The following is a 25,043-nucleotide window of genomic DNA, read 5'->3' on the forward strand; positions in this document are numbered from 1 at the left end:
CACTCTGGTAGACACATTTTCAGGAATTACAGTTGTGGTTTCTAATTTTCTATAGTGTTTTTAGACTGTGTCGCAAGTGCAAGTGCTTGCTTGTACACATTTTGCTCCAAAGCGATGCTATCAATTGCTAATAAAAATTGCAACACTTTTCAACCGTACCAAGCTACGACGGCACCCCAAAGGCCCGTGCTGTGAAGTTCTGCCATTGGCATCGAGATAGGCGAAATGTTTGCCCGATAAATAATAAATGGATTCAACTGACTGATGACAAATATGTGTAGCACCTGTGTGTCGTGTTTGTGGTTTTATGATGAAGTTTACGCCTCACTCGGCTCATGTCTGGTTGAGTATTTTTTTCGTTTTGCGGGGGTACGCCGGAGATCGACTGTGGTGTTACTCGATATTAGAAGATTTTTGATGTAAACAAGATGATTTTGCGATAAAAGATTAAGCTTCTTCCGCAAGGACCAACTGTAGGACCCATAATCATTTATTTTTAATGCATGTTAACTGGAATTGACGATTAGAAATATTGATTCGACTTCGTATCGACCCACCCTAGCGCTCAGCAGGGTTTGTATCTCGGCCTACCGGTACCTACACAGTTCCAAAAAATGAAATTTAAAACTGACATTAATTGAAAACATACAAAGGAATCAAGCACATAAAGTGAATTACATACACAATTTTACATCGTAATTGATGCACATTACAGGATCATTTCGAAACATGTAACTTTACACGGTAAGTGATGTAAACTTACAAAGCATCTGTAAAGTTCATCGTCTAGATGAATCATGGTACATGCATGTACGAATATGTTGTGTTCATTCATGTGAATTTACATCGACAGTGTAAATTTAAATCAAGGAAGAGACGAAATAGCTTGCTGAAAATCGTGTGCTAGTGAGCTCATTCTGTGTAGGTCGTTCAAAGCTGGAAGTAGTAATTCAATCGGTAACGGAAAAAAAATTAAAATACTAGTGTTAACATGTTATATTGTGAACATTTTGGATAATTGTCACTATGAAACAATTATTAGAAACATTGATGATTTTATAGATAGCACGCCTATTATGGTTTTCCGCGAAAACGAACAATATCTTTTTATAAAACACGCATTACCTATAGTTCAAGGAAAAAGTTATTGCTTATGGTTAGAATCATCATGGAATACACAATTTTTAAAATATGCGATTCATCACGCAATGTACGATTGGCTATTTTAGCATTACCAGATGTTTTAAGTTTACTTGAGCAAGGTAAGTTATAGAAACTTTAGCGGTACTAATGCAGCGCTCGTACACAAATACTGTATCGTAAAATTAATTAACTCCATTGACGTGCAATGGAAGATACGCAGTTTACAACTGGATATTTGTATAAAAGCGCTATGTGAATACCGTCCCATTAATGGAAATTAATTTTCTAAATATTGTTATTTTTCCCAGGAACAATTGCTTTCGGAAAAAAGTCGATTTAATCGTCACAGAATCAGATGGATGCCGAATTACAACTGAATTGGCGTTACTTGTATTCCAAAACACTATGTTAATGCTACTCTCAAGGGATGAATTCTGGACTCCAAGCTTTCTGTCTGAAAAACAGCCAAATCCGAGCTGTATATCTCCAAAAGGTATGTTCATATATCGGTCACAGGTTTCCTTATTCTTTCGAGTGTTGTGTTGTCTTCTAGTTTTGCGTTAAAATGAAGGTTTAGGATTAGTTCAATCAATTCACGTATTTTACAATGCTGTATGTGAATATCATGATATTTTACTTTTAGGAGGAATCCGCCAACCAAACTAATATTGATAACGAACATTACCCATTACCATTACCTGAGTGTGACACAAAAGTCATTGATAATATTATTGCTTTTTGGTTTCTACTCAGGTCTCAGCAGGGGGGATTTACCGCTGTCAAATTTCATATATGTGTGCGTTATCGCAGATCAACTCTGGTCCATGAAGTTTGTTGGTCCATGACGTTTGATAAATTGCCAATGTGACGATAAAACATCACAAATTTTCGTTAAAAACTTGTTGCTGTTCCAAAATTTCACTACGGAATGCATTATTAATAGAAGTTTTCCGCGATTTCTCGAGTTTTGTTAAAAGAGAACGTTCCATTTTACTTCGATCAAAACGACAAAAAACAAAACATGCTGACGCCTTTTTGCCCAATGTGTTGGTCACGGTTTCACGATATTTGACAGTTAGATTCCCCCTGTTTTCAATACCATAGTCAATAGTGAGCTTGTTTATAAGCACAAGTTGATGACATTGAACTAAAGCTAACAATGAAAAAATCATAAGAACTAATATCAAGCTGTTTTGCTCTGCGCTTTCGAATCTGAACAAAACCAGCTTGCTAGTCGTAGCGTTTATTGTAACACAAAATCAGTTGACAAACAATTTAGAAAAAAAATCATACATATTTTATCTTCATATTGCTGAGAAAACTAGAACCAAAGCCGTGTTAAAGTGAAATTAGTACTACTGCCGTTTTACAATTACAGAGTATGCGGTTTGAACAATCAATCGCATTTCTTGAAAAAGAGGTTTGTTTATTTTTTACCTAGCAAAATGCATGTGTTTGTGAAACATAAAACTGTTCAAAAGCATCTATGCAAATGTGATTCGGGTGAAATTATTTTGTTTCATGCTAGCCCATTGGTGCCAGTTAAAGAATACCATTTTACAGCACCAGCATATGGTCTTTTATCGCTCAATGTTTCCATTATTATTTATTTTCAGTTTATGCAAAACTACAAATATTTACAAATTGTGAGGCGCCATAATTCCGTGCGGTTTCTTATCCCGTGCATTTCGTATCACAATGTGAAAAAAAACCATATGTATAAATTTCGAAAAAATATTTTACTCAATACAGAAAGTCATCATCAAACATACATTTTGAAAGTTTCCTGTATTTGAATCTTTTACATTTTGATACGTAGTACACGGAATAAGGAGCCGCATGGAATAAGGGCGTCTCAAGGTATCCAACAAAATTAATAAATCTTCCGATGTAAACGTATTAAATTTATAATGACAGTGATTTGGTTTCTTTGAATTGGGTCATTTTACAAATTTGTTATAGAATTTTGATGTATTACTTTTGTCGTTGTTTTTAATACTAAGAGTATTAATCGCCGTTTTTATACCTGTTATATTTTGTATAAGAATTTATGGTTCATAAACAGCTTCTTTTCATTTTCAGCTATGACGCAAAATGAGACTGTTCAACTTGAAAAATGTTGCGACGAGAATCAAACAAGTTTATATCTGGAGACAACGAGAAATGCGAAGCGAGTCGAAATCCCGACAGCTTTAACTCATTCTGATTGCGAAATTTCTACTGATACGGCACTAGATTTTATATCTGAAAATGAAAATGTAGTCGATGTTAGTGTTACAGAAATATATGATGAAACGATTTTTGCAGTAGGTCTAATTGAGGAGAACATTTCGCCGAATATAAATCCAGATGAACCAACGAATGAAATTGTTTTAAATAAAGTCACAAGAAGCATGCTTCAATAGAAATGAAGTTTAGATGCTTTGTAATCAATTGGGATAAAGTGAGTGATAGAGTTATTCAACGCCTGAACAATCTGCAAGCGTTCAAGGATAATAATCCCAAAGTGGCCGTGCCATGTAGTATTCGATTCTCGAAAACGGACTTGAACGATCTCGCGAATGTTGTTGTTGATCAATTGAGAATGATTGACACTCAGATTGCAGCCAACACAATGGAATCCGTAGCAAAAATGATTTTCACTAGATTCCCGTGTCTCGATTTCGAGGACGATGATGGTTTTGGTGGAGGAAACGGTCATATCGCTTTAAAATATAAAATGATAAACCGTAACACCTATCTTAACAGGTTCAAAGACCCTAATATTCCGCACGTTTCATCTGGTCAAACAAGAAGGAGAAGTAACATTAGAGCAGGCACTGTAAAGGAGTACTGGGAAAAATCGACGAAAGATTGTGCTTCGGATGTTTTATCAAAACTACTGCGAAATGAACCGGACTTACTCACCCCAAGTTTCATAATTGAAACACAAGCCTACATTCGCAATCGCATAGATGAAAATAAAAAAATGTCGACTCTAATAATGGATTTTCCTCTCGACGTCGTCGTAAACTGGTTTACTGCCATTTTGAACAATGCACTGGAATTGAAGCAAAATCACTAGAAAACTACTTTCTAATGAAGAGACAAAAAATTATCAGTTTTTCTAAAAAGCGACCAAAACAGTTACACCTCACAGAGGCGTGTACGGACGTCCAAATCTTTCGATTTTTATGCAGTCTTGTTGGGGATGAATGGAGTGAGCTCCTGTGTGTCAAAGAGGTAATATAATGAATAATAAAAATTTATTGATATTAATTTTAGTTTGTATGCAGTTAGGAACAGGCTTGGAAGGCATCGTGACTTATTCACCAAGCCCTATGTTGGTTGAAATAGGTAACTATTGTTCTGTTACATTGATCTGCAAGTAGCATACTTATACATTATTCACATGGTGCAATATTTAAATACACTTTTCACGCTTGTGGTAGTTGTATATATACATATATTAGGGTATGTTTAACTGTGTATGTGTGTTTATTATTGCCTATTTGTGTGTAAAGTATTTCCCTCATAATATTGGATAACTTGCATGATTTTGAGTAATCAGTGGTTAATGTAAACTTAACTTTTTCAGATATGGGCAATACAAGTATGTATTACGTATATGCAGAAGAAACGCGTTTATCAGAAGGAACAGCGCAAACCAAATGCGCCTTAATGGATCTACTGGCCGTTTAATACGTGCATAATTTTATGTATAAAAAAACAATTTCGGAGTTTTTGGAATTTATTCAACAATATTTTTGTAAAATAATATCATTTGAAGGATCAAAGTCTCAAGCTGTCAGAATTGGGCGACAACAACGCATTTTTAACAAAATAATCAAAGCAATTTCAAATCATGTAGTTGAATAACCTAATTTAAGGTTGTTACATGTTAACCAAATCTAATCTGTATCTAAGCAAAAGAAAAAGGCATTTATTTGCAATTTGAATACGTGAATAAATTTTCGATTACAAAACATATCTGCATCTGCATTATTTGTTTGAATATAAATATCTGAACTCCGGCAGTTATCTATAGATTAAAATGAGGCAACGTTTCGTAGAAATTGGAAAATGTAAGCAATTTTACGATGTTTCGTGTAAAATTATATGTACATGAAATTTATATTTATGATGTATTTGAAATCGCGCTGTAAAAATAAATGTTCATATAAATTTACAATATATTATATTACATTACATGTGATTATAATGCAACACATAATATTACATGGTTTTCGATGCTCCCTTTATGTGCATGTAAACAAACGTAAATTTACACGAATTTTTTTTACTGTGTAGTTGCAACGTTGTTTGGCACACATGTTGGTCGAAGTCCGGCAGCTGTAGCACAAAGATCCTCTTGCTCGAGGTGGGAGCGTGTATAACGAACCATTCATCATTTACATTTTGCATGATTGCGAATAAATGATTCAGCAAAGACGAAAACCAAAAGACCCATGGAGACACACTCTCAATTGGCGCCGCAGATGCTTTCGTGCAGAGAAACACTGAAGGTTTTTTTTGCCCTGTTCTCTGGCTCTTTCCGATGAACAACATTGTTCGCAAATCAAGCGCACTAAGCCGCCACTCTGGTTTCTGCTGAAGCATGAGGAAATGGCGAAAGCCACTTTAGTAATTAAAAGTTAATTTGAATACGATTGCCAGGAACGTGTGGCAACCTAATGAAATCAAGTGTCGACCAGAGTGGGACGTTTCTTCTCGGCGCTGCCACCGCACGGAACTTCACAGCTTCGAGTGTTTGTCTTACTCCTTTTGTGCCCCTCCATCGATCGTTGCGGCGAATAGTTCGGAAAACACCATCAGCCGGTGGCTTCGGGGGCGGTACAATCCGGCCTTGCTCGCTTCCAGTTTTGTACCGTTCGGTTAGACTTAATTAATTTTAAGTAATTGATGTTTGTGAATTCTTCCGCTTACTTTGCTTGCTTTGGCTCTACAACTGTGTACCTTTGGGCAGATTTTATGCTTCGGCAATGGGAAAATCGCACGGCTCGTAAATGGATTCAAACCGGAAATTTTCATCTGTGGAACAATATTGTTTTGCGGTGCGGTGCTTATGGGGATGCAAACATACAAACCATCGGTGAGCGATTGCCTGCTAACCTTTTTCCGCAAAATTAATTTTGGATCTAGCTCGTACCGCAGAGTATCTGTATGAAATCTAAAATCAAATCTGCGTCACAGAAAAATGACAGGTTTGGAAGGCTTATAACTTCTGAAGGCCAAATTATGGAAAAGGGTGCTAAAATAACTTTTAGCTTTTTCATTATACAAATGAAACATGTACTTTCTTGATGACGAAACAGTTTTTTTGAACTTTTTTTTTCTCAGAGTATATATTTTTTTCGAAAACACAAAATTTTTCTTTACAACTATAAATACTGAAGACATCACATCGATCAAGAAACCATTTTGGCTTTAAAAATATTTGTAATCATTAACCTTTTTCCAACATAGCATTTTTCAATGCCTTCGTGTTTAAAAAAATTAAAACAATGACGCAAAATGGCATCTTTTGCCCAGAAAAAACGTCTATGTAACGTTTTAAACGAATCAAAAATGACAGTTAAAAAATATTAAAACTGGTACATTTAAAAACAACCTTAATGTGTCTCGATGATTCATTTAGTTTATCTCGGTATAACAGTAAATTTGAGTAAAACCATTTGGAAGGGAATCTTGCGACCAGCTTGTTTATGACATTTTTGAACAATGTTTCAAAGCTGTCAAAATATTGTCAAACAAGCATATCCATAATCAAAAGTACTGTTCATCACAACCGAGGAAATAAGATCGTCATAAAATTGACCCTGTATTTGCCTTCATTCCTGGGAGCGAAACAAATTTTATTACCCGATTAGTGGGTCGTGTTTTATGAAACTGCTCGCAAACCCAAGAGCTGTTAGAAGAAATTTGCATTTTTCTTTATTGCGGTATTTTATTAGTTTTGAAAACAACGGTGAAGCTGTTTCTAAACACTTAAGAAGTGGTCTATAAGTATGTTTGAAATACACCTGAGAGTTATGTAGGTTTGAGTAGTTGGTGACAAATAATAATTCACAGGCAAGTACGACAATAAACTTTTCGCATATTGTTCCAAATAGGAAAAAAAATTGAAGAATGAAATACATATGTTGGTAAACATTCAGTTCAGTTTTTAATTATTGATCAAGTTTTCAAAATATATAACCAATCAATATATATCATCATGTTCATTGCCTTTTGCTTATTTAGTTGAACAACATCTTGATCAAAATAACATTTGAATCCTGTAGCATGTGTAATAATCAAGTAATAATTGAAATCGATGAAAGCAAAATTACTTTTTGTTTTGTTGCGAATTTCCAATGAATCCGAGCACCGCATATGGATCGTCTGATTTTGCCTCTCAGCTACAATCGCAGTGCGATAATAGGACGTGATGAACTTCGATTTGTATTATACTAGGGTTGGAACACCAACAGCGCTATAATTATGCCTAGAGAATCATAATCATCATCACACACATCGCATTATCGCTGAAACAAAAAAAACTCTGCAGGATATGTTGTGTATGGCGTTTAAATCATACAATCAGATCGAATCAACATGATTATTAATATTAGCAAACGGTGAAAAAAGTGAGCAAAAACAGGAAAAAGGTTTGAAGAAATTTGTTCATACCATAGAAGCAAATAACTATGCGCTCCCTTTTCATAAGAGCCGCGGGAGAAGCAGTCCGTATTTTGTTATTTCAGATTTTCATTTGTTGGTCATTAATACAAATCACAAATATTACGAAAGCTACAAACATAAATTAAACGAAATACATATAAATTACATACATTACAGAAATTACAAAGATTACACAAATTACAAATATAAGAGCAAAATCATTTCAAATGACCTGGAAATACGCGAAAATTTTCGACCATTTTTGATTTGAATGAAACTTTGCACACGTATTTGGCTTAGCAAACTGAGCATTTTTCACAGATGGAGAGATTTTTTACACCCATGAGTTACATTCTAAAAGGGCGTATGTCTTTTGGCATAGGTTTTATTCGAAGCATTGTAGTCCAGAAACCGTTGGTTGTATAAAAAAACTGTCTGACAATGAGTTGTAGGGAATTAAAAATGCATCATAAAAAATTATACACTGTACAAAAAAATTTTTTTTGATCAAAAAACATTAAAAATACACAATAAATTTCAATTAAAAAAAAGAGTTGTTTTTTTTTTAAAGAAACTTGACGTTAAAACGCAATTTAAAAAAAAAAAAGTCCGGGAAGGAGAAATGAAAAATATTTTTTTTTATGGTAGATTGATTTTTTTATAAAAATTCTAATTCAAACATTTAAAAAAATATATTCTGATGATTTTAAAAGATGCAGAGAGTCATTTTGAATCAAAAAGCTCTTGGTAGTAAACATTCTAAAGGCATTGGTTTTCGAGTTGTTTCTAATTTAAGCTCGAAAAATTATAATTATTTAGAAAAATACACGTTTGTCCGTGGTTCTCCAGCAAAAACCATACGTTCATTGGAATGCTTGATCAAAAATATACAATTCATTCTTTGACAACAAGACGATTGGGCGAACGGTACTCAAGAAAAGAGCTCTGAGAAATCACACACTATAACTTCACAATCTTTCAAATTATTTTTTGCTTCTCTCATGTAAGTCGACTGTTGAGAATTTATGTGATCATGGGTTATCAACTTTTCCAACTTTTCACAAAAATAAGATACTAATTCATCAGTTGATTTCACAAGTGTCTCTATATTACATCGATCTGTTGCAATCAACTGTTCGAAAGGTATTTCTCTCATACAACGTTCCTCAAGTTCTTTGAAAAAACTGTTTTCAAAATCTAAACGGCTTGGGCAATGTCCGCATTTGCGGAGATAACAATATTTGGATCGTGTAGTTGAGCTACATAATAGTTGTTCAAAGTAAAATTTAGAATCATTTTGGAATGAATATTTCTTTAGACTGTGTATCATCAATTCAGTATTCTCGTGATCAGTACAAACACAAATATTATTAGATCCTGAGCTTTTAAGTAATTTACAATGCTTAGGTTTCAAAGCTCTAAAAGAAGTCAACCCAATATCAGTTTTTTCTGATATCTTTAAAATAAACTTAAGCCTCACGAATTGAATTCATTGAGAGTCGCTTTTGCACATGCTGTCGCTTACCATCTTTTCTCACTGAAACGTAGTCCCTTTGCCCTGACATGGCTCTACTGACCTGGTCACTGTCATAAAACTGCAAAACCTCGTTTTATATTTACTTCCAAGCCTCACGTCAGGAATAGCCAATATTCCACTAACCTCTGATATGCGCCGAGCCTGTTTCACAATGTATTTCGTTGTTGGTCCCCGTGGTTCTATGGTTAGCGATGTCGGTCGGCTAGCTCTCCCACACGGTTGTGATATCGGGTTCGATTCCCGATCAGGACGAGGAACTTTTCGAGCTGGAAATTATCTCGACTCAGCACTGGGGCACTTATTATTATCCTACAACATGCAAATTATTACTTATCCTACAACATGCAAAATGTGCCGAAAACAATATCGATAACGAATTCTCTCAGCTAATCTAGTTGATCGAGACCGCATTAGCCTCCAGGCTAGCGTGCGATATTGTTTCGTTGTTCCAAACTTTTCTGTTACCGTTTGTTGGTTCTAAGATTCCGGTAGAACCGAAGGTATTCTTACTTTATCTTCCCTCGTGCATTAGGGCGCAGTAAATTTTTCTTTTAACAGCAAAATCATCTTGCCGAAGTCTCTCGCTTTACGTTTCAATAAACCCAGGTCATCGTCAGCATCGAAATCGAAAATGTTTTTTTTTATACTTACTTTACTGTTTTGGCTAACGGACCGTTCACCGGTCTAGGGCCGAACGAATTAGAGATGTCCAGCTTCTTCTGTCTTGGGCAGCCGTTCTCCAGTCTCCCCGTACACCAGCAGATCGTGCATCTTTTTCCACCGCGCACATCCACCGCGTGTGAGGCCTACCACGGAGTCGACGGTCTCTTCCTGGTTCTCTACTGAAGATAGTTTTGGCGGCTCTCTCGTCAGGCATCCTGGCTACGTGTCCAGCCCACTGAAGCCTGCCCCGCTGTATTACCTTCACTATATCAGCATGTTTGTATACCTGGTACAACTCGTGATTCATGCGTCTGCGCCACACTCCATCTTCCACTTTACCGCCAAGTATCGATCGCAGAACTTTACGCTCAAAAACTCCGAGCACTCGTCGATCAGCTCCATTCAGCGTCCATGCTTCATGTCCGTAAAGGGCCACCGGGAGTATCAGCGTCCTATACAGCGCTAGTTTTGTGCGAGTTTGCAAACTACGGGACCTTAGCTGGTTACGCAGTCCGTAGAAAGCCCTGTTCGCAGCTGCAACTCGTCGTTTCACTTCACGGCTCATATCGTTGTCACATGTCACAAGCGTACCAAGATAAACGAATTCGTCAACCACTTCAAATCGTTCCCCATCTGTCTCCACCTCAGCACCAACACCACGGAGACTCCCACGCTCTCTGCCAGCTATCATGTACTTCGTTTTGGCAGAGTTAATGACAAGTCCCAATCTCGCTGCTTCTCTCTTAAAAGGTACGAAAGCCTCCTCCACGGCCTTACGGTTGATACCGATGATATCGACGTCGTCCGCAAAACCAAGAAGCATGTGAGATTTCGTGATGATCGTACCGTTTCTTTCGACGTTTGCACTTCGTACTACACCCTCAAGAGCGATGTTAAACAGTAGGTTGGAGAGCGCATCCCCCTGCTTCAGTCCATCCAACGTTACGAACGCGGCTGATGTCCCGCCAGCTATCCGCACGCACGATTTTGATCCCTCCAGTGTCATACGACTCAGCTTTATTAGTTTCGTAGGGAAACCGTGTTCCAGCATGATCTGCCACAGCTCGTTTCTTTCCACTGAGTCGTATGCCGCCCTGAAGTCCACAAACAGATGGTGAGTCGATAAGTTGTACTCCCGGAACTTATCGAGGATCTGTCGCAGGGTGAAAATTTGATCCGTCGTGGAACGCCCTTGTTGAAAATCAGCCTGGTTTTCGCCAACAAAGGATTCCGTTAGCGGTCTCAATCGGAAAAACAGGATACGGGAGAGCACTTTATATGCGGATTTGAGCAACGTTATCCCTCGATAGTTGCCACAATCCAATCGATGGCTGTTCGTTCGGCATTTGTTCGTCCGCCCAGATTCTTAGTATTATCTGGTGGATGGCATTGTACAGCCGCTCGCTTCCCGCTTTTAGTAGTTCTGCCGGGATACCGTCCTTCCCAGCGGCCTTGCCGTTTTTCAGCTCACTGATCGCCTTTTTCACCTTCTCCTGTGTTGGTGGCTCCACAGCTTGTTCGTCACTCATAATCGTCATCCTGTTCCTGCTCTGCTCAACCGGCTCCTCACCGTTCAATAGCGCCTGAAAATGCTCCTTCCACCTGGCTGCAACCGTCGGTTTATCAGTAAGCAGGTTGCCGTCCTTGTCATTACACATGACCGGCACAGGGAAATTTCTGCTTCTGACTCTGTTGACAGTTCCATAGAATCTCCGCACGTCGTTTTCAGCATAGCTGTCCTCTGCGCTGGCAAGCACCTGCTCCTCGTACTAGCGCTTCTTCCGACGGTGGGTTCTATTTTCAGCAGCTCTTGCCACCCTGTACCTCTGTCTGTTCTGACGCGTAGCCGCAGTGAGCATGCGGCTCCTGGTACGGTTCTTCTCATCTGTCGCTCTCTGGCACTCGACATCGAACCAGCCGTTAGGCTGTCTTCCACGCGTCGTACCTACTACCTCTTTCGCAGTCGTTTCGATGGCGCCGTGAATACTGCTCCACAGCCCATTTATGTCTTCCACTCCTTCCTCCTGCTGTTCTGCGATCCGTTGATCCAGCTCTCTGGCGTATTCTGCTGCCACGCCATCAGCTTTCAACCGCTGAATGTTGAAACGCGTCGTCCTCTCTGTGCGAGATTTCAGCACGTTTGACAACCGTGCGCGGATCTTACAAACGACGAGATAATGGTCAGAGTCAATGTTTGGTCCCCGAAAAGACCTAACATCAGTAACATCCGAAAAGTGCCGACCGTCAATCAGTACGTGATCGATCTGGGAGCAGGCTTCTCCATTTGGATGCCTCCAGGTGTGTTTCCGAATATTCAAACGTGGAAAATAGGAGCTACATATGGCCATTCCTCTGGCCGCGGCAAAGTTTATCAGCCTCAGGCCGTTTTCATTGGTTGACGAGTGGAGGCTAAGCCTTCCAATGACCGGACGGAAGAATTCCTCCCTCCCAACCTGTGCGTTTGCGTCACCGATGACGACTTTTACGTCGTGTTTTGGGCACTCGTCATAGATTCGCTCAAGCTTGTCATAGAGCTCATCTTTGACTTCATCGGATTTGTCGTTTGTCGGTGCGTAGGTGTTGATTAAACTGTAGTTGAAGAATTTGAGGATTAAGGCTCAACACGCATATACGGTCATCTACGGGCCTCCACCGGATGACACTTGTTTTCTGATTTCCCAGCTCTACGAAACCGACGCCCCGTTCCGCTGCTTTGCCGCCACTGTAGTAGATGTGGTACTTGAAAGAAGTGCGTGCAATAGGGTCTACTGCACGGAATTCCCTTTCTCCGGAATTTGGCCACCGAACCTCCTGAATCGCTGCGATTCCGACTCCCTGACGCTGTAGTTCTCGAGCAAGCAAGCCAGCCCGCGCCGGATCATTGAGAGATCGGACGTTCCAAGTACCCAATTTCCAATCGTTTACCTTAATCTTTTTCCGTGTTCGTAGCCTAGGTCTTTGCCGATTGATCCGTTCCGTAATTCCAAATTCGTTGTTCGTGGTTGATGAAAGGTTTCGGTATGCTACCTTACCAGGATCGCGATACCTACATCCTGCTGATGGGGCTGCCATCTTAGATGTAACTGGCGGTATACAGCATTCCATAATTCAGCCGCCCGCTCCGGGTCAGACGCTGTTGTACGCCGCCCCTATGGGGATACAGCCGCGTACGACCCCCTTCCCAGTCAGCATACCACCATAGTTTCCACCGGGGTTGGTTACCCGATCTCCACTTAGGTTACTCGTATTCCGGTCGGCACCACGTGGAAGTTGGGATAGGAATTGCTGGACAGTGGTGAATGGCCACATTAGGGTCTCAAGTTACATGTGTCCAGCCATTTACCAAATTTTTTTTTTATACCGTCAGTAATGTTCAGATACTTTTTTTAGGATATTTTTCCTGATTGAGCTTTGCCAGTGATATCGGTGAAACGTTGATTCTAGCTAGGCCTTTGTTGAATAACTCAATTTTCTGTGTTCTGGAGTATTCTGTTTGAATTCTTTCATGAGAATATGATGATACGATTGATGGCAACTCCGTCGGTAGAATGTTTCTTCCACATCCTGATGTTGATGGTTCCAGGAATGAATTGTGTGGATGCTCTTCGAGATCAAATTCATCTTTCACTTTGATACAATATAATCTACACGAATCACAAATTGATAAAAACGTAATAAAATGAGCTTGGCTGTTCAATATTTTTAATTTTACAACAACGTTTTCGTTTAATTTGCATAAGCTTGATGAGCACCGGCAATCAGGAAAGGGTTTCCAGCACTTGGGTTTGGTGTATTTTATTTTCACTTCATTCATCTTCACAAAATGCAAACTGTTACTAACACTTCTAGAGAAGTGCAATCGTAATTATATACGAAAACAGATATTATAGGATATTGGTAGCGTACTTTACAAGTAGGTAGTGTTGCACGACAAACATATTTTTTTATAAAACATTCGGCAAAAAGGAACGTGTAGGTAGGCTAAGGTACAGCGCCTGAGTTATTTATCCAATCGTTGTCAAAGAATGAATTGTATATTTTTGATCAAGCATTCCAATGAACGTATGGTTTTTGCTGGAGAACCACGGACAAATCAAGAAAAACGTTTATTTTCCTAAATCTTAATAATTTTTCGAGCTTAAATTAGAAACAACTCGAAAACCAATGCCTTTAGAATGTTAACTACCAAGAGCATTTTGATTAAAAATGACTCTCTGCATCTTTTAAAATCATCAGAATAAATCTTTTTTTTGAAAAATGTTTGAATTAGAATTTTTATAAAAAAATCAATCTACCATAAAAAAAATTTTCATTTCTCCATGCTGTACTTATTTTAAAAGTTGCGTTTTAACGTCAAGTTTATTTAAAAAAAAATAAAGAAAAAATTCAACTCTTTTTTTTTAATTGAAATTTACTGTTTGTTTTTAATGTTTTTTGGTCAAAAAAATTTTTTTTGTACAGTGTATAATTTTTTTATGATGCATTTTAAATTCCCTACAACCTACATTCTCAGACAGTTTTTCTATATAACCAACGGTTTCTGGACTACAATGCTTCGAATAAAACCTATGCCAAAAGACATACGCCCTTTTAGAATGTAACTCATGGGTGTAAAAAATCTCTCCATCTGTGAAAAATGCTCAGTTTGCTAAGCCAAATACGTGTGCAAAGTTTCATTCAAATCAAAAATGGTCGATATTCGACCATCGGTCATTTGACGCGATTTGTCTCATAACAAAAATTACAACAATAACATATACTACAACAATTAAAAGAAACACAAATATAACAAAAAAAAAAACAAAACTCCATAAATTAGGAGAAAATGAAGACAAAATTGAATATACACTTATAGCTTTTTTCTCGAGGGATACGTAGTGCCGAAATTCCGAAATCCGAGTAAAAAACCGTCTAAATTCTGGAATCCGCGTAAACAAAATCACTTCATTTGCTAAAGATTGCTCAAACCAAATGATTTGAAAAAGAATCAATAACAGCGTTATTTCCACTTTCGTTCCGAGCTGAAAATCATATATTTGGCAAAGCTGTATGCCATCACGGCTCGATATTTGGCGATTTCCGAAGGCCACGGAAGTGCTCACTGTCAGCTAGCAGTTCCGGACGGACCATCAGCGGGAGCTAGCCTAGGTCGTGGTGAGACTCAAGCATTAGGCCGCCGAATTCTCGCAAAAACCACATTGTCCGGAAGCAGCTCCGACGGAACGCCGCTCACACCACTCAAATGCACTAATTCGCCCATGGGGATTGACGCCAGTGAGTTCCCAATTACGGTAACTGGTCGCAACGCTATATGAAACGAGTCGGATGCAGTTCTCGTGTGACAACGGCTTAAAAAAGAAAAATAACAACCGATGCAGGGGTCTCCGTCCCGTAAAACCTGGCACGCCTTCCAGTACGTTGCAGTACTAGTCGGATCAGATGTCCTATCCTTACTTGCGCCGGTCGGAGATGTCATAATTGCTCATAAGGTGCTAGGGCAGCCGTTCCCAGCCATGGCCTCACTGCTCCGGCATAGATTACCATGGTACCAGTTAGACGAGCATTCCAGTATGGATAAGGATAGCGGCTGGAAGGGGACCCATTTAACACAATGAAATTTTGGAAAAACTCGGCGTAGATGGGTTGGAAAACCCATTTGCATGAGGAGGCATCCAGCGGTCGGATGCAGTGAAGGACGAATGCGAAGACGTCGCCTAGCGGATCGACGCAAGTTATCGCGGTGGCTGGTACACCGTTGATAAAGACGGCCGGAAGACAGCGAGACACGCTACCGAAGATAGTAGCCCTGTCGGAGCAGCTCGAGTTTGCGAAAAGTCGAACTAACACGACGAGGTACCTGAAGCAGGCTCTTTACACGCTTCGGGCCTCCGTTGATGCTGGAAGAAGGAGCATGTCGAGCTCAAGGCAAAAACGGTGGCTGCAGAGAAGAGAGCAACGGAATTGACTAAGAGGGTGACAAAGTCGGTCCGAATGGTCACGTTTGCAGCGATCTGCGTCTCCGACATATCCGCAAAAAGAACGAGTCAGTCAGGCAAAGCGCAATGACGAGGAGGCGAAAAAACGACCAAAAAAGGTCAAGAAAGGGTGGAGCGGGGGGCGGGGGTGCACATACTCAAGACGGATGAGTGTAAGTACTCCGAAGTCTTGAAGAAAATGAGAGGCGAACTTCAAAAGAAATGAGAGTGGAGGTCCGTCGTTCTCGCACTGGCGAGATGATCCTGGCGGTTTCGGGGTTTGGATAGATTAATATTTTAGCTTGTCTATAACCCTATACCTGTTACCATTGGGATGCTATTTCTAGCCTTTCCCAAGTTAGTAATTCGCTTTTGATAGCGAAATTGGTCGTACACAGAAACGGCTCGGGGCCACTAAACCGCTGAGCTGATCCCTGTCTTGCTAGGTAGTCAGCTTGTTCATTATCCGCGACTCCGCAATGTCCGGGCACCCAAAACAGAAAAACTGAGTTCTGCCGGTAGAGCTCCCGTAGAGTTTCAATGCATTCCCAAACATGTTTGGAAGCGCATTCGACGGACTTCAGTGCTAGTAATGCTGCTTGACTGTTCAAGAATATACCGATTTTCGCATGTCTGTAGTTGCGTTTTAGACAAATTTTTGCACAGATATATATGGCATATACCTCTGCTCGAAAAACGGTGAGCCATTTGCCCAAGAAAAATGCTTCCCTGATGCCGGGTCCGTATATAGCAGATCCCGTTGGGGATCCCATTTTCGAGCCATCCGTATGAAAACTGACGATGCCAGGTGGAATATAAGGCCCTCCATTGTTCCACATAGAGCGGTTTGTTTCCGTCACCCTATACGAAATATCCATGTTGGTTCTAACGTCCATCCAGTCGGAGACTGTAGTTAACAGCGGAGTTAGTTTGAACTCCCTAAGTATGCGAAGGTGGCCGATTTGGTATAGTTTTCCTCCTTTGCAATCTTAGAGCGCCAAGCTCTGCTTCGTTTTTCACATGAAGATGTAGAAGCAGTAGGCAGAGCATAGCTTCCATGGCTGCATTGGGAGTTGTTCGCATAGCGCTGGTAACCGAAAGACATGCAAGTCTTTGAACTTCTTTGAGTTTGGCTTGCGCAGTCACTTTGTTCACCTTAGGCCACCACACAAGGGCAGCATAGGTGATTCTTGGTCGGGCAATGGTCTAGTAAGACCAGAGTACCAAGTCTGGTTTCAGTCCCCAGGTCTTACCGAACAGAGTTCTGCAGGCCCAGATCGCCGAGATCGCTCTCTTAGCGGCATGATCCAGTTGTGCAGACCAATTCAGTTTCTTGTCCAGAATATTTCCAAGGTAATTGACTTCATTGCTGAAGCCCAGTCTGTCTCCATTCAGTGTTGGAGGAGTGATGGAGATCTTCCTTCGTCTACTGAATGGAATTAGGACTGTTTTTTGAGGGGTTTATGTTTAGACCCTCCTGTAGACACCATAACGTGGTGGCATCCAGAGCCGCTTGCTTTCGGCTCGACAGAGTTGCGTCATCTTTACCTCTGACGATGAGGACGATGTCATCGGCGTATCCAATGACCTCGTATCCAAGCTGTGAAAGCTTATTGAGAAGTGCGTCGACAACTAGTGACCATAACAAGGGCGAGAGAAGTCCTCCTTGCGGGCATCCCTTGATCACTGACATTGTTACAGACGAATCTCCCAAGGTTGCTGTGATCACTCTGCTAGAGAGCATTGCGTGTATCCAGCTCTTTAAAGTGTGGTCGATTCCCTTATTGGAGAGAGCCGTATTAATTGATGCAAAGGACGTGTTATCGAAGGCCCCTTTGAAATCAAGAAAGGCACATAGCGCCGTTTCCTGATAACTCAAGGACTTTTCGGTCAACGTTACTAAGCTGTGAAAAGCAGTTTCTGTTGACTTGCCGCTTTGATAAGAATGTTGGTTCCTGTTCAGCGGGAAGTCTTCAAGAAACTCATCACGGATACTATTTTCTCCATCAACTTGAGAAGTGATGAAGTCAGACTTATGGGTCTGAGAGTCTTAGGTAGGGTTTTATCCTTTCTTCCAACTTGGGGGATAAACACTACCTTACCTTCAGCCAGTTATCCGGAATATGACCCAGGATAAAGCTGGCTCTGAAGAGGTTTATGAGTTCGGACATGATAGCTGCGGCCGATTTTTGAAGAAAAATGGGTAGTATGCCGTCTGGACCTGGAGACTTCATAGGGTCGAGTAAGCTTTGAGCCCAACCTATTGAAGCTTCCGTGAACAGTCGACGGGCCAGCGGGATGGACTCCCGAGATGCCACATGTCTCGAATTGTTCCGCCGCGACCCATCACTATTCAGTTCTTCGGTCTCTGTCGATCCGGGAAAGTGGGTGTTCATGAGAAACTCCAACGTTTCCTTGGTAGTGACAGTGAGGCATCCATCCTCTTTCCTTACTTGTCCTAAACCGTTAGTCTGGTCTTTGGACATCGCCTTTTGGAGCCGCGTAGCTTCCGGCAGAGTTTGGATTCTTTCACAGAAACTAACTCTGGATTTCCGTTTAGCCTTGCGTAACTCGGCGTTGTACTTAGTGAGGGACGCTCTGTAGTCGTCCCAGTTAGACGTGACTTTTGTCCTGTTGAACAACCGCCTAGTTTCAAGACGAAGGTCACTGAGTTGATCATTCCACCAGGGTACGCCACGGCATACTGACCGCTGTGTTAGTGGACAGTTTGCATTAAAAGCATCCATGATTCTGTTTTGTAGATCATTTGCTGCCGAACTCAGGTCAGCTGAATTTCGAATGTCGCTGTAACTGAACGTTCGGGAATCGATCAGGTGTTCCTTAAAGGATTCCCAATCTGTATTCTTAGAGTTTGTGAACAGCTCTCTTTTCTCTATTTAGCAGAATTGCAGTCCTTGGTTTGGACTGCGTGTCGCAGTAGATAGTAGTCCGAGGATTTGAGATTCGTTAATCCACGGCTCCTGTATGAGTGCAGCCGATAGCTGCTCTTTGGCGAATCTCCTGCAAAGAACACCCGAGGCGCCTTTTGCGTGATGGAGATTCGCTTGCACGCAGCAAAGGCTGCGCACTTTGCAGTGAAGTTGCCGTCTTTGTCCGGATCGGAAGATGATCCGGGTATCGGCTGACAGCTGCCAACAGCGGTTTGGCTGGTTGATGGAAGTTGTTCTTCCTTACTGTTCGGCTTCAGTTGCAGCAGTCGATTGGCAACAGAAAGTCGTCCCACACTCTGTGGCGGTTTTTGACTCCGGGGGGTTCGGTGGTTGATGCTTCACACTCTTGCGAGTCTTCAGCGGAACCGTCCAAGCAGCCACGAAGTTGCGTTGTTTGGGTGGTAACAAGGCATTCCCGGGGGAACATCCTGCGCGTACCTTCCCAGCCGCAGGGTTGCGTTTGGGAACCTTTAGCCCATTCGATGGATCGCTTTGCCTGGGTGGTGGCAGGTTACTCCCGGAGGAGTTGCCCGCACGTAGCTTCCTTGACGTTGCGACGGAGTCTTTTCTGCCTGTGATGTTCGGCCTTCCGCTTACCTTTCGGATGCTTGCTTTGCCGAAACCGTAGTGCAGTTCATGGTTTCCACTTTCGATGAGTTTGGCCGATTCTTCGTCAATATCCAGAACTAGCTCGAATTTGCGGTTACAGACTCGCCACATTTTGGTAGAAAGATGGTCGTTCTGATCCTGGAGTGAACGAAGGATCTTCTCGTCCAGAGAGTTCGCACTGTCCGCGAAGTAGCCGACATAGCGTCTGGCCTTCGGCAGATGCTTCATGTGGTATACACGAAGCTGTGCTTTCTCCCACGGTACGAGGGAAGGTACCTACCTTTCCAAACACTGCACTGTATCGGTGTCGGCACAGGCAAGTTGCAGGAAGCCTGTTTTTAGATGGCAACCGTTAAACTTGGGCTTGGTGGTTGGATTTTCCTGGTCAGCAATGTGATCGAGGATGGAGGTCCAGTCACTCTGAAGCTGATCCGTTGAGAGTAGAGGGCAGGAGTGGGTAGCAGAAGTACCGCAAGACTTATAGCTCGCGCCATGTCCCTGAATGTGGCCGTCGGGAGCGGCTTCGGACCCGATGATCCCAAACCAGTGCCGTTCCGCAGTTTTTTAGTTTTTTAGGATATGGACCCTTTATACTGGTGTTTGGGGACACCAAGTCGTCCGACCGCTGACGTTTGACGGCCGGTGACTTGGTTTGTTCGAGCAAGCTGCTCTGTCGGAAGGAGTGCCAGCTTCCTGGCTTCTTCGTACGAGAGACCGGAACGTAGATTTTCGCTCTTTGCGCATTTGAAAGTCGCTTGACAGACCGCGAACAGATTTTGAAATGCTCGGTACAAAACAAACACAGATTGCGCTAGTTTTTTACCATAGTTTCTTGAGTATGAAAGATATCTTCCACTTTGACAAAAAATGTCATTGCCTTCGATGGTAAAATTGTGTAATTTTTTATACATGGTTTACGAAAATCGAATTTAGATAAGGCAAAAATGTTTGGAAATTTTCAAAAAATGAAAATCTTTTGAAAAAATTTGACGAAACTCTGTGTGTGTGTCCTATTTTGACCACATCATTCCCATTTTCGCCATTCAAACCTTCAATAGTAACCAATTTGCGAATAATGTAAGATTCACTGACCCTAAATACTTAAAAAAAATAAAATTTTATATTGCTACATATCATACTAAACTAGTAGATCTGAACAATTTATATCTTTCAATTTTCATTTCATTCACGAGAATTCCTGCACAAGTGTTCTTTGATTTGTTTTTTGTTGCAAATGCCCAATTCATAAAAGCTAATACGTCCTTCTCATAGGAATCAATTTGCTTCCGCCCACTTTCGCCCAAAATTTGATAAACAAGTGTGTGCCAACATTCTTGTATCTTCACGAGAACCCGGCTATAGCTAGCAAATTCCATCGCCGTGCGTTCGCTAAACGTTTCCCGTGGCGGTAGCATATAAGCAGCATAATTACCACGTGGTTTCCCGGAACCCGAATGTTCGACGGTGGCTATCCAGCCAACAGCAGCCCGGCATCCAACACAAAATTAGTACACTGAACAGACGGGCCAACTCAGAGCTATGGTGAAACTGCTTGGGCTAGCATTAGGATGATTTATTGTAGCAAATCACTTAGATTGATTGCACAACTAGCAACGGCAAAGGGAGGAGAAGGGGCAAATCTAATCCCATCTGTATATGAATACAGTGCTTACATGTGTGCATTCCAATGAGCGAAATCTCTGCTTTGTGTTCCTATGAGCTTGAGAGGAGGTTCGATTGAGTTTTCCGGTGGTCGAGAGCAGGACGGGCAAAATGTCGATTCCGGAAGGAATTTGTCTTCGATTCACATAAATTATGCAACCGAAAGTACTGTACGATGAGGTTTTCAGATCGTTAGAAGGCACGGATTGTATCGACAGTGAAGATGAATGGCCGCCGTCTTGAATGTAGGGAAATGAGGAGGGCGCTTTCCTGAGCTGGCACATATCCCAGCAGTTGGTATTCTGCAACGAAGAAGTTGCCACACAAGTCGACTATCGGAGCGGAGTGCATAGAAAAGTGCAGCAGTTTTCCGTTCTGTATTGACATGCCCGGAAATCGAAACCTACCATCTATTTGCCACTGACATGGATCGAACAAATACGTTCCTGCAAACGAATTTCACCTTCGACAGATTTTGCACTGACTGACAACAGCAGCAACCAGTTGTGACAGTTTGATTTTGTATAATTCCAACTCAGTTCATGGGCGGGATCAAGCTGGGAAAAATGTATTCCTAGCTTTAGATCGTATCTACCAGATAACAGTATTCGTTTTTCCAGCCGAACAGCTGAGACTGATGAGCTGGGCTTCGACTGGCGGAAAACTTTTCCAATCAATTTAAAAGCGATCTTTCAGAACGATAGGACGGAGGCTGATGGTGGTGACTGAAAGTTGCAAAAACTGTTTGTCCTCGGTGGCTCCCCCGATCTAATGAAGACGTCACTGTTTACCTTTACCAACGTGAGTGATGGAGTTGGGGTATGTGTGTAGTTTACTTGTTTCAATATCGGGTCTGATTGTTTCTATGTTAGAAAAGTTGGACATTGTAGCAAAAAATATTTCCTATGGAAGCATTCGGTCTTACATGAAGGTACGGATGAGGTAAATTGAGAACGGAACAGTTTTCCGAACAGTCGCGGTTGACTTATGAGAATCAGAGGTTTTAGTTTATTAGGAGGTTAATTTGAAAACAAATAACATTTGGTAGCAATGACTAGAAACCCTCTGTATCATCCACAAGTGTCATAAGAGGGCACTAGTGTTACCAAGGTTGATGATACAATCTTTATTATACAAAAGCGAATGCTGAAGATTACGTGTACCTCCAGCTGGAACCAGGCGGTGACGACAGTGATCATCAGAAAAAAAACACTATGCAGTTCTGATTTTTTCACTTTTTAAGAAGGGTTTACCTAGTATTGTTGTATATTGGTAATAGGTTTCTTCACTTTCAAGAATATAGCTACGGTCTTAAAAGCATAAAATCTTCACTCGTTTTCGAACTGCCTCCAAGTAAACGCCACAGAACTCAATCTGTTTCTAGAACTGTTTTCAACTGTGATTGAAAATTCATTGACCAGGATGGTAACAAAGCTACCTTCGAACCGCTCTCCCCCCTCCATACCTTTTTAACAATACCAAAGTTAACTGGTACAATATTATTGCAATCAGCTCCCTGGGCTGTACTCTCTTGCCAACGGTAATCCCTGTTTCTTATAGACGTAGAACGCATATTGCCTCCCCGAGAAGCCTCTTGAGTCTGATTCTCCCGTTTGTCGTCAGCATCCCGGTAGCCTGGAATCGGCACGGATGACGTGCCTCGTTAAAATCCGATTTGTTTCAAGCATTCTGTTTGTGTTTCACATCAAACTCCTCTGCTGCCAACCTTTCCACCGCGCGCCCTCCACTGTAAATGTGGTAGGCCTTCTGTGTTTTTCGATGAAAGTATTTCTCCGACACAGGGAGCAATATGAGTGACACCGAAGTACCACGCGGGTGGCCCGGCGGTGGTGAGCCACCTAAACCACCACCCCGTACCGCTTATACCGATAGAACTGGTGTTTGCCGTAATTGCGAGATGATTCGGAAAATGCTATGACAGCCTGTTCGGCATTCGTTCAGCGGATTTGGCTTTCCTGCGAAGCAAACATTTCGAGTGGGACAATAAGATCCGCTTTCGCACTTTGAAGAAGTTTGATGTGTTTTTTGTGATTGCCGGAGTCAGTCGGAAGAGGAGGAACGCAACGGGATGGGACCCGGAACGAGCGACTTTCCGCTACATAGAAATACGGTTCGCTGATAATAGAAAGATCAAAGGCTCCCCATGAAGCCACCGAAGAATAAGATACTCTTTTGGTTGGGAGTACATTTCCCGGGTTCCAAACGTGGGTGGAAAGTGCTCTAATTTTCAGGTGAAAACCCGTTCTGAACTTAAGTTCTACTGGGATAGGCAATGTCAAAAAATGTTTGTTTGCTTGGGCTGAGTCAATAAGGAAAGCAGCAAACGCTTGGATGCGTGTAAACAAAAAGATTTTATTACACTCGATTTTCATGACGTACGCTTGAAATTTGTTTGTTAGTCAGCTAATGTGAGTGGTTGAATCATTTCATCTTAAATCGTCTAATATCATAAAATTAGGTTACAACGTATGTGAATTATTACAAGAAAAAAAATAGAACAATCATTAGGTTAACGGAGCCGAATCGACCTGAACGTGAAAGTCACTAACCGCAGTCAGACTACGAGCCATCTCCGTTCAAGCAAAACCGAAATAGGAGAAAAAAAAAGACGAGTCCATTAACCGTCAGCTCAGAAACATCGACTAGAACGGCAGCCTCAATTATAGTCTAATTGTACGCCATTAAGCATAGCGGATACAAATCCCGGATGCGGCATTCACAGCGATGGATCCGCTCGAGCGGTGTCCAGACTCAAGGCGGCCGGAAGACCGGAAGTCTGCGTTTGATTTAACGTCAGTTAGCTGAACCCTGTCTATTAATTACTTTGGCGAAGCATCAATTTTAGTCAAAGTCTGACGGTCTTCGGGTTATGTAAGTCACACTTCGCCTCGACTGGTCAGTCTGGAAAGATGTGTTGGGCCGTGTGATAGTAGGGTTTTCCGCTCAACTGATTTTTTGATCAATGTAGGATTTTTGTTTCACTAAGAGCTACTTGTTGAGTAATGTTCCATCAATATCAGTTGGGACTTCAATATTAAATGAATTTTTCAATGCTCACGCACATTTTAATGGTCGTTATAAATACTTACAAGCATTAAGATACTGAACTATAAATTTTTTTTTCGCGAATTTGAAGATATAGGCCCTGAAGAACCGAATATGAAAAAATAATGTCTCATTTGCTTTTGTTATCTTCGACATTGTCTTTGTTACATAAATTGTGGTACATACCGTCCAGATGTTAGGTCAGATTTCTAAGGGCAATAACTGTTCACTATTATCTGGGTTCTTTGCCTCTGCGCCATTCAGGTTCATTCGTTAAGATTCCCTCATCTTTATCCCGACACATTTCTGCTAGCGGCACAAATCTTGCACGGGATGCGTTGAGTTTTTTGTAGAATCCACGTGTTTCTTGTGAACGATACAGCTGCTTCATTTCCTTACACTTCTGCTTTTTCAGGCGGCGCTTTTGAAGTAGAATACTTCTCTCAGGAAGTTCGGCTACATAGGGATGTGAAATGAAAATCTAAAACCGAAAAAAGTGAAAAATATGTCCAATATCAAATGCTAATAAATCGGTTAGTATTCGATGGTTTTCCTTCGTTCTTGCAGCAATAGATTGAAAAATCTTCTAAGATTCTTCCCAAAATAAGATAATTGTAATTTTATTATTCACACTATTGTACTATTGAAAATAGTCAAGCCTTGTCAAAACGAAAAATTCGACCTCTGTTTGGTCGTTATATGCTTGCTTCCCAAGCACGGTCGACAGGATCATTACCTTGCAATTGAAAACATGCTATTTGGCCTATATAAGAG

General features: G+C 41.2%; 1 protein-coding gene and 1 long non-coding RNA gene across 3 annotated transcripts in view; both read left to right on the forward strand.

Moving 5' to 3' along the window:
• LOC129728542 (hemicentin-1) overlaps nucleotides 1-25,043 on the forward strand; it is a 612,544-nt gene that overhangs the window by 326,174 nt on the left and 261,327 nt on the right. The gene's annotated exons all lie outside the window — the stretch shown is intronic.
• LOC129728557 (uncharacterized) lies at nucleotides 1,496-5,052 on the forward strand. The gene is made up of 4 exons (XR_008728651.1): nucleotides 1,496-1,636; nucleotides 3,226-4,365; nucleotides 4,419-4,479; nucleotides 4,721-5,052. It is a non-coding gene; the product is annotated as an uncharacterized LOC129728557 (long non-coding RNA).

Source organism: Wyeomyia smithii, chromosome 1 (genome assembly GCF_029784165.1).
Source record: "Wyeomyia smithii strain HCP4-BCI-WySm-NY-G18 chromosome 1, ASM2978416v1, whole genome shotgun sequence".
NCBI lineage: Eukaryota > Metazoa > Arthropoda > Insecta > Diptera > Culicidae > Wyeomyia > Wyeomyia smithii.